This window comes from Mustela nigripes, chromosome 6 (assembly GCF_022355385.1).
Source record: "Mustela nigripes isolate SB6536 chromosome 6, MUSNIG.SB6536, whole genome shotgun sequence".
In the NCBI taxonomy this organism is placed as follows: Eukaryota; Metazoa; Chordata; class Mammalia; order Carnivora; family Mustelidae; genus Mustela; species Mustela nigripes.
In genome coordinates this window covers 101,600,265-101,607,867 of record NC_081562.1, presented here as the reverse complement: position 1 = coordinate 101,607,867, position 7,603 = coordinate 101,600,265, and the positions used below count along the sequence as shown (strand labels likewise).

Below are 7,603 nucleotides of genomic sequence, written 5' to 3'. Positions count from 1 at the left end.
ATATTTGGGCAAAGTTTCTTCCAGGCTCATAACTTATCGTTGGTAATATCATGTGCATTTTCAGAATGGTCACTAAATTTAGGAAAACCTCTTTTTAAAGTTCTTTCACATATCAGCTGAAAAATGTCAGGACATTTCCTTTTTTTTCTTTTTTTTAATGCAGGGATTGATCTCACCTGTCTCCGAATTGCCAACATTCATCATCGCTCCCACTGTGGGGTTATGTTATGTATTTGTCAATGATAACCATTTTTGCTGCATCAGCAAAAGAAAAGAAATCTTTTTTCCATGTGAACATATAATTCATTTCTTTCCTTTAACTGGATTATGTAACAAGCCAAGATCTACTCATTACTTCTATTAAAAATGTATCATTTCTATTGAAATGTGTGTCTTTCCCTCAATGAATTAAGACGTTAGTGTGATCTGCGATTTTTCTTGTTACAATTTGTTTCTTGATGTCAGAATAATCTTAATCTTAGTACCACAAGATTTTAAAAATCATGTCACATATGAAGACATTGTAAGGGTGCCTTCCAGTCTTTGGAAGGGGCTGGAGCCAATGAGGGAATCCAAAACTTCATAATTTCCTGGTAAATCAGCCTTGGTCAAGGTTGAAGGCTGGGGCTCAGAAGAACTGAACCAACACATACATCCAGCGCCCCACCCCACCCCCCTCCAGTCACCACCCCTTGCCCCAGCAACACCCATGTCCAGACCTGTAGTCCCAGGTTGCGGTGAATTTCTGTGCAGTTAAGAGGAAATGATGCACATTTTCTGTGTTTGCGTATAGAAAGAGAAACAGTTCCCTGAACCCAAAACGAAGGTGACTTGGAGGGCATTGTCTACTCCATTCATCTGGTCAACCCAAATAAGATTTTCTCTGGTTTCTTGTGTAAGGTTTTTTTTCTATTTGTCTTTTTCAGCAACATGAAAGGGTTTGGTTTTTGTTATCCATCCCGCAGAGAACCTCTGCATTCCCCCCGGGTGAGGGACTTGGGAAAGGTGGGTGAGAGAGGGGTCCCACCGGTCCCCCAGCGTGTCCCCTCTCTCTGTGGCCCTTGAGGGGGTTAACAGTACAGGCTCCCAAGCCAGGCAGCTGCAGCTCTGACCCGAACTCCATTCTATACTCACTGTGCAACACGGGTAAATGAGCCCCTTGGATCCTGCCTTTCCTCATCTGGAAAATGGAAGGAAGGGAACCAAAGAACACAGGATAGTTGTCACAGTGAGAAGGTCGTGAGTTATTGCTGTGGGTAGGGCACTTAGTACAGGACCCGGTGCTTCACAGGTGCCCACCATGGGGTAGCTGATGTTTTTTATTAAAGGTGTGATTGGGAGAATCAAAGGAACCAGAGAGTGCGGAGCAACTGTGTCCTATCTCCAGAGGATCTACCTTTCCCCTTCCCTCAGAGCTCATTTGGAAGCTGTACCCTCTGCTCTTCTGCCTTGGGGAACAGCCACTTGTTTTGTCCCCATTTCCTATTGGACGGAGTGCACAAGGAAGTATACCCAGTCAGAAAAATTCCAGACCCGCCCAGGCTCTAGTCTCCAGTCTCTCCCTGCTTAGCAAGAGCCCACGGCGAAACCTGACCCACTGCATGCCAAACATCAACCACTCTAAAGGCAGTTCCCACTGCTTCTTCCAGGAAGTCTTTCTGGGTTTCACTCTCCTTCCTTGGAGTCTGCTCATAACCTGTATCTGCTCTAACTCTGGGCTCAGCTTGTTCAAGAGCCATCCCTACTGGTGTATACAGTGTTTCTGAAACTGGTCACCACAGTAAAATATCCGAAAGCAGAGTCATAGCCTTAGACGGCCGAGGTATGTGTTTTCCCAGGATCTAAAAGAAATTGTAACGTTGTGAGTACACCTCACCTTGTTTTGAGCATTTTTTGCAATAGGCCCCATCATTTGAATGCGTTCGCTAATTTATTTCCTTTACAATCCAACATTCATAACGAAATGTCAATATGAATGAAATGTCAAATGTCTTAGGGACCAGACCCCAGCCAAGCCAAGGAGACAGACAATAAAAAGGACACTTAATAAATAAGTCAGTCTGTGAGATGGTGATTAAGTGCCAGGGGGAGCGGGGGTGGGAGGGGTGGGGGGGGGGAGAGAGATAGAAAACAGAACAGAGTATAGAGGTCCCAGAAGGCAGGGGAGGGTAGACAGGAGAGTCAGGAAGCCTCACTGAAATACTGAGCTCTGAGCAAGGACTTGGAAGGTTGGCGAGTGAGAGCACTGTGCAAGCCCAGGGGAAGAGCATTCTGGGTAGAGGGCCTACAGCGGGCTGGCATCGGGCACCCACTGGAACCCAAGTCCATCAGCTTCATTCTAGTGAGCGCCTGCTTGTGGCTCCTTTGCTCTTCCTGGAACATTCCTAATGACGCCTATCTTCGTCTCATTTATACTCTGGTTATGAGACCTAACCCCCTAACTCTGCTCTCCATGGCTCTGTCTTTATAAAGCAGGAAGGACAAAATTAAATCAATGTAACAGAATGGCACAAACTCGGAGCCTGAGGCAGAGGGTGCTGGCGGACAGGGAGCGGTGGGCTGGCAGGCTGCGCCCCCACGTGGAAGCTTGCAAGGTTTGGCCCCTCCGCGTGGAAGTTCCAATCTGGCACTGGGAGGCAGGACCCGGGGGACCAGTGCGCGATCTGGCACTCGGAGGCAGGACCCAAATGTGCCTGCCGAGCACAAGAGAAATTTACGAATGTCAAGGACCTCTTGCTCCATTAAAGAAGAGCGCAGGACAGAGGCGGGGAGTGGGGGAGGGGTGTGCGATGCCAGCGGAATGTGGGCCACACCCACTCTCCTCACCCCTCTCCCAGCCAGGGAGGGCTTTCCTGTCCTTGAACCAGAGAGCAGACAGTCTCCCGGAGGCAGCTGTGTGGTGGTAGGGTTCTGGGCGAGGGTGTGGTGCCAAAGAGAGTGCCCTGCTGGACGGCCCAGGCTGCAAATGTGTGCTTGGTCCTTCTTGGCAAATCCTTCTGTTTATTGGCTCTGCGTGTCTTTCTCCTCCACCAGTGTGCTCTGGGCCAGGACCTTCTGAGGCACCCATGCTACAGCAGTTCCCAGAGGCTTAAGGACAGGCTGTGGGACATGTGGCCGTCTGGGCTGGTGAGCCTGGGAATCGGGGAGGGGGTGTCTGTGCAGGGAATCTGGCCCACCCCAGTCATAAATGCCATCCTCTTCGGGACACGCAGGAGTATTTTATTGTTTCATTGAAAACTGAGCCCCTGGTGCAGCTGTTCTGTCCAGGAATTCCAGGGGGCAGGGATGGTGCGGGAAGTGGGGAGAGGGCCTGCTTGTCAAGCACATGAGATCTTGTTACTGGGATTGGGGGAAATTGGATGCGGTTCCAGGGCTCAAATCTTTCTTGCCCCACACACCAGGGCGCTGGCTCCACTGAAGGCGATCAAGGCACAGGGGCCGTGTGTTTATGCCCCGGTCGGGCGAACAAATGGTTCCTGAGCCAACGCTGACAGCCTGTTCTCAACTAGGAAAAAAAAGCTTAAAGGAAAAACAGAAACAACTCTTTGTTGGGAGGGCAAAACCTGCTCAGTGTTAGAGGCCACAGGTTAGTCTAAGCTGCAGACAGGACCCTCCCTTCCACTCACGGGGGTCTTGAGCTAGCTGCTCTGTCCACCCCGAATGCACTTTCCTCACGTTTCCACCTGCCACCCCCTCCTTGTCTTTCAGGTGGAAACTTTAACGGTCGCCTCCCCGAGGATGCCTTCCCTGCGCTCCATCTCTGTCCGATCCCGTCCTGGAATTGTCTTCTCCATCTGGTGTTTTTGTGCTCACGAGAATGCAAGCACCTCGAGAACAGGGACTGTCTCTTCTTTCTGCTGTGCGATTATCAACACCAGTGATAGCAGGCATTCAGTAAACATATTTTATTATGTTAGGTGTGTGTTTAAGGGGCACCTGGGTGGCTCAGTCGGTAAAGCATCCGACTCCTGCTTTCAGCTTAGATCATGATCTCAGGGTTGTGGGATCGAGCCCTGTGTTGGGCTCCCAGCTCAGTGCGGGGTCCGCTTCAGATCCTCTGTCCCGTGACTTCTGCCCCTCCCGCTCGTGCTCTTGCTCTCTCTCTCAAATAAATAAGTAAATATTAAAAAAATAAACAAATAAAGAAGTGTTTTAAGACCTAACTTGTGCATTTTTTTAAATGAAGAGATGGAGAAAATATAGCATGGTAGAGCAAAGAAGACAGGGAAAGGGACCTCAATCAGGAAAGAAAAGTAATGCTGATTATTTTTCTTCAAAGATGACCTGCTCTTTGAGATCTGACGCCCTTTTGGTTCCTGCCAGGCTGCTCAGAGGCACTGGATCGTCTCCGGACACTGAGACCTCAATTTTCTCTCCCTTTGTCCATCACATCCCTATCCTATAAAACCCTGAAATCTCTTTCTTAACTCTTCCAAATGCTTTCATACAAACTCCCTCCCTTGCTTTGGAATAGGCTGTCATTTTACCTTATAAAAGTAAAACAACAACAACAAAAAAACTTTCTCTCTCTCCATATTCTTCTGGATTCTCCTGGAATCAGAAATAACTGTGTGACTTCGATCAAACCACTTCCCTCTCTGGGCTTCAGTTTTCTCCCATCCAAGTACTAACCAGGCCCAGCCCTGCTTAGCTTCCGAGATCAGACGAGATCGGGTGCGTTCAGGGTGGTATGGCCGTAGACTTCAGTTTTCTATAAGGGAAGGAGAAGCCAGAAAGGGGTGAGCTTCTGATGTCCAGCCCAAGATAACGTTCAAAAAGGTCACTGCTCCTCTGATGAAAAGCCTTACAACCTAGCATCTCTGGGAATTATAGGAAACAGAGGACCTCCTTCCTGGTGCCCAGGCCTCTACCTCCCACCCCCTGGGGCTGTCCTTACTTTGGAATATGCCATAGAATACATCATGAGGACCCTATTTGACAAGAAACGAAAAGCAGAAGCCCACCCCCACCCCCCGTACAAATGGCCCCACTTTTCCATCCCACCCTGTATCGAGTCCTTTGCAATGTGAGTTCACACTTTTCTCATCTGGAGGTGGAGACTATGTCCCCATTCTTTAAATCTGGGCTGGCTTTGTGGCTGCTTGGCCAAAAGAATGAACTAGAAGTATTGTTGAGTAAATTTGGAGCCCAGGTTTCAAGAGGTCTTACACAATACCTTTCTCATTCTTGGAATCCTGGAACTGTCATGTGCCAGGCTAGCTTACTGGAGGGTGGGACACATATATGACCCCCAACCACCACCAGAAGAATTGCCCCGCCCAGCCCAGCCAACATCAGCCGAGATGAGCCAAGCCCGATTCTGATCAGCAGAACTGATGTGAGTGATAATGAATGGCCATTGCAGGTGATTCATTGTACAGCAATAGCTTAGAGATGATACACCCAGAATCTTCCCCCATGGCAGCCCAGCCCTCCCCTATCTTGCTCCCTTGACCATCCATGCATGGGGTCTGGTCCTTCTGCCTCTGCACTAATTTATTTCTTAAAAATAGGTTTCCCACCCGAAAGTCCAGCTTTATGTGTAAAGACATACAGACAATTGTCTATGTGATATGATTTTATTTTTCAAGGTCTTTTCAAAACTGAGAGGCATAAAGTATCAGCCATTTGGGCCAGCTGTGGCATCGAAACTATGGTCTGAAAAATCAGTCTTTTGAATTACAGTTGAGATGATACACATCATGTAGGCGAACACACACCCCACCACTGTCTTGGTGGCATGAGCTAGCAGGAGAAATGGGAATCAGAGGCAGGTAGGTAGACCCCCGGTGGGGGACGCAGATTTGGCTGAGTGTCCCAGCAGGGGTCTCCCTGAGGTCAGGGGAAGTAATCAGGCTGAAACCCCAAGAGCACACAGGCACACCTGCACTCGTAGTTTTGCCGAGGATTGACCCTGTTTGGGTAGAAGCATTCCATTTCCCTTCTGGGTTCAATGAATATTTGCTAGAAGTCTATCCTAAAGCAGGGAGACATTGGAAATGACGAAAATGAATAAGGCAGAGTCCTTGCCCTCAAGGAACTTACTAGTTCATCATCAGAAAAACTGCAGGAGCCTAAGCCAATATACCGCTGGGCTCAGATTTGGTTATTTCTTCTCAAAGTCTGACGATAATGCCAGATTCATGAATGATCAGCAATTAGGTCAATTAGCAAGATATTTACAATTCATGAGTTTATCGTTCTTCAAATTTTACTCAAATTGCATCTCTCTGTGCAAATACTATTAATACGCAGAGGCAAATTCAATTTCCAGCCCTCTCCCCAAATCCGTCTCCCACAGGGTTAGCCCAAGTTTGGGTAAGTAATTCCTCTGTAGTGTATTCCTCTGCTTAACTAGCAACTCGGACCAAAAATAGAGGGACATCATGAAAAACAAAGCAAAACCATATCTGTTTATGTAAATATTCTATTGTCTTTCTCTTTTGTACTGCAGCTTACCCATTACATACACTATAACCCTCCCCTCACAATGTCCACCAAGCCAACCTTATCCCATTGCCTCTTTCACCACCCCGCAAAGGCCATCAACACTTATTCCCCAGACTTCTGCACAAATCTAACTGGTCTTCCCGCTTCCATCCTTCCCCCCTACATATTCTTGTAACCAGTGGGCAAAAAGATCCCATTCAAACAAAAGTGTGGTTATGTTCATTCTCAACTCAAAAACCTCCAGTGAACTTCCTACCACACTTACAATAAAACCCAAACTTCTTAGAACCTACCAGACCACAAAAGACCCATCCCCGACTACCTCTCTCACCACATTTTATCACTCTCCCCCTTGCCAATCTTGCTCTAGTCACAGGGCAAGTATTGCTTTTCCTTAAATCTGCCAAACATTCCTGCCTCAGGGCCTTTGCACTACCTATGCCCTCTACCTGTGATCCAGCTGACCCAGATCTCCCCATGGAATAATTTTTATGATATTTCAATCCCTACCTCTTCAGAGTGAACTTCCTTGACCCCCAGAGCTAAAATACCCCCTATCACCAGTACCCTACTCCCCTTCTACAACGCCCTTCACTCTCTATCCCCTGACTAGTGCTTACCACCACCTTCTGTTGTATTGTGTACTTGTTTCTTTACTGATTGGATGCTGAATGTGGGCCACCTTACACCGCGGTCCCAGCCATTTTGCATCCCATCGTAAACCTACCACAGTGAACAGTACTTTGTCTTCCCCACCTTCAGGATAAGAGCTTATGGAACAGAAGCCTATGCGTTCGCATTAATTCTCCTAATATTTCTAAATGTTTTGATTTGTAAGATAATCATTAAGTGAAGGGGCAGTCTACAGCACAGAGCAAACGTTATACTTGGAATTCAGAGTTAAATCCCTTTGCTTCTCTGTTAAAAGGGAGAGAGAGAGAGAGAGAGAGAGAGAGAGAAGCATTTGTTTTCTTTCTTCAAATCATGCTTTCCTCCCTCTCAACCGAAGATGTACTGTAGTTACTTCCATTTTGCCAAGGAGGAAACAGGCTCAGAGAGGGTAAGCCAGCCTTAGTCTTTGCTTTCTCAACAAGACAGTCCACCTCGAGAAAGCAAATTCTGTCCCAAAACTGTGTGCCAGAGAAAGTCACTC

The 7,603-nt window shown here is 47.5% G+C and overlaps 1 long non-coding RNA gene across 1 annotated transcript; it reads left to right on the top strand.

Annotated features, from left to right (window-relative positions):
- Window positions 1-2,857: 2,857 nt before the first annotated feature.
- Window positions 2,858-4,085, top strand: LOC132020815 (uncharacterized). The gene is made up of 3 exons (XR_009405094.1): window positions 2,858-2,902; window positions 3,034-3,126; window positions 3,709-4,085. It is a non-coding gene; the product is annotated as an uncharacterized LOC132020815 (long non-coding RNA).
- The last annotated feature ends 3,518 nt before the right edge of the window (window positions 4,086-7,603 follow it).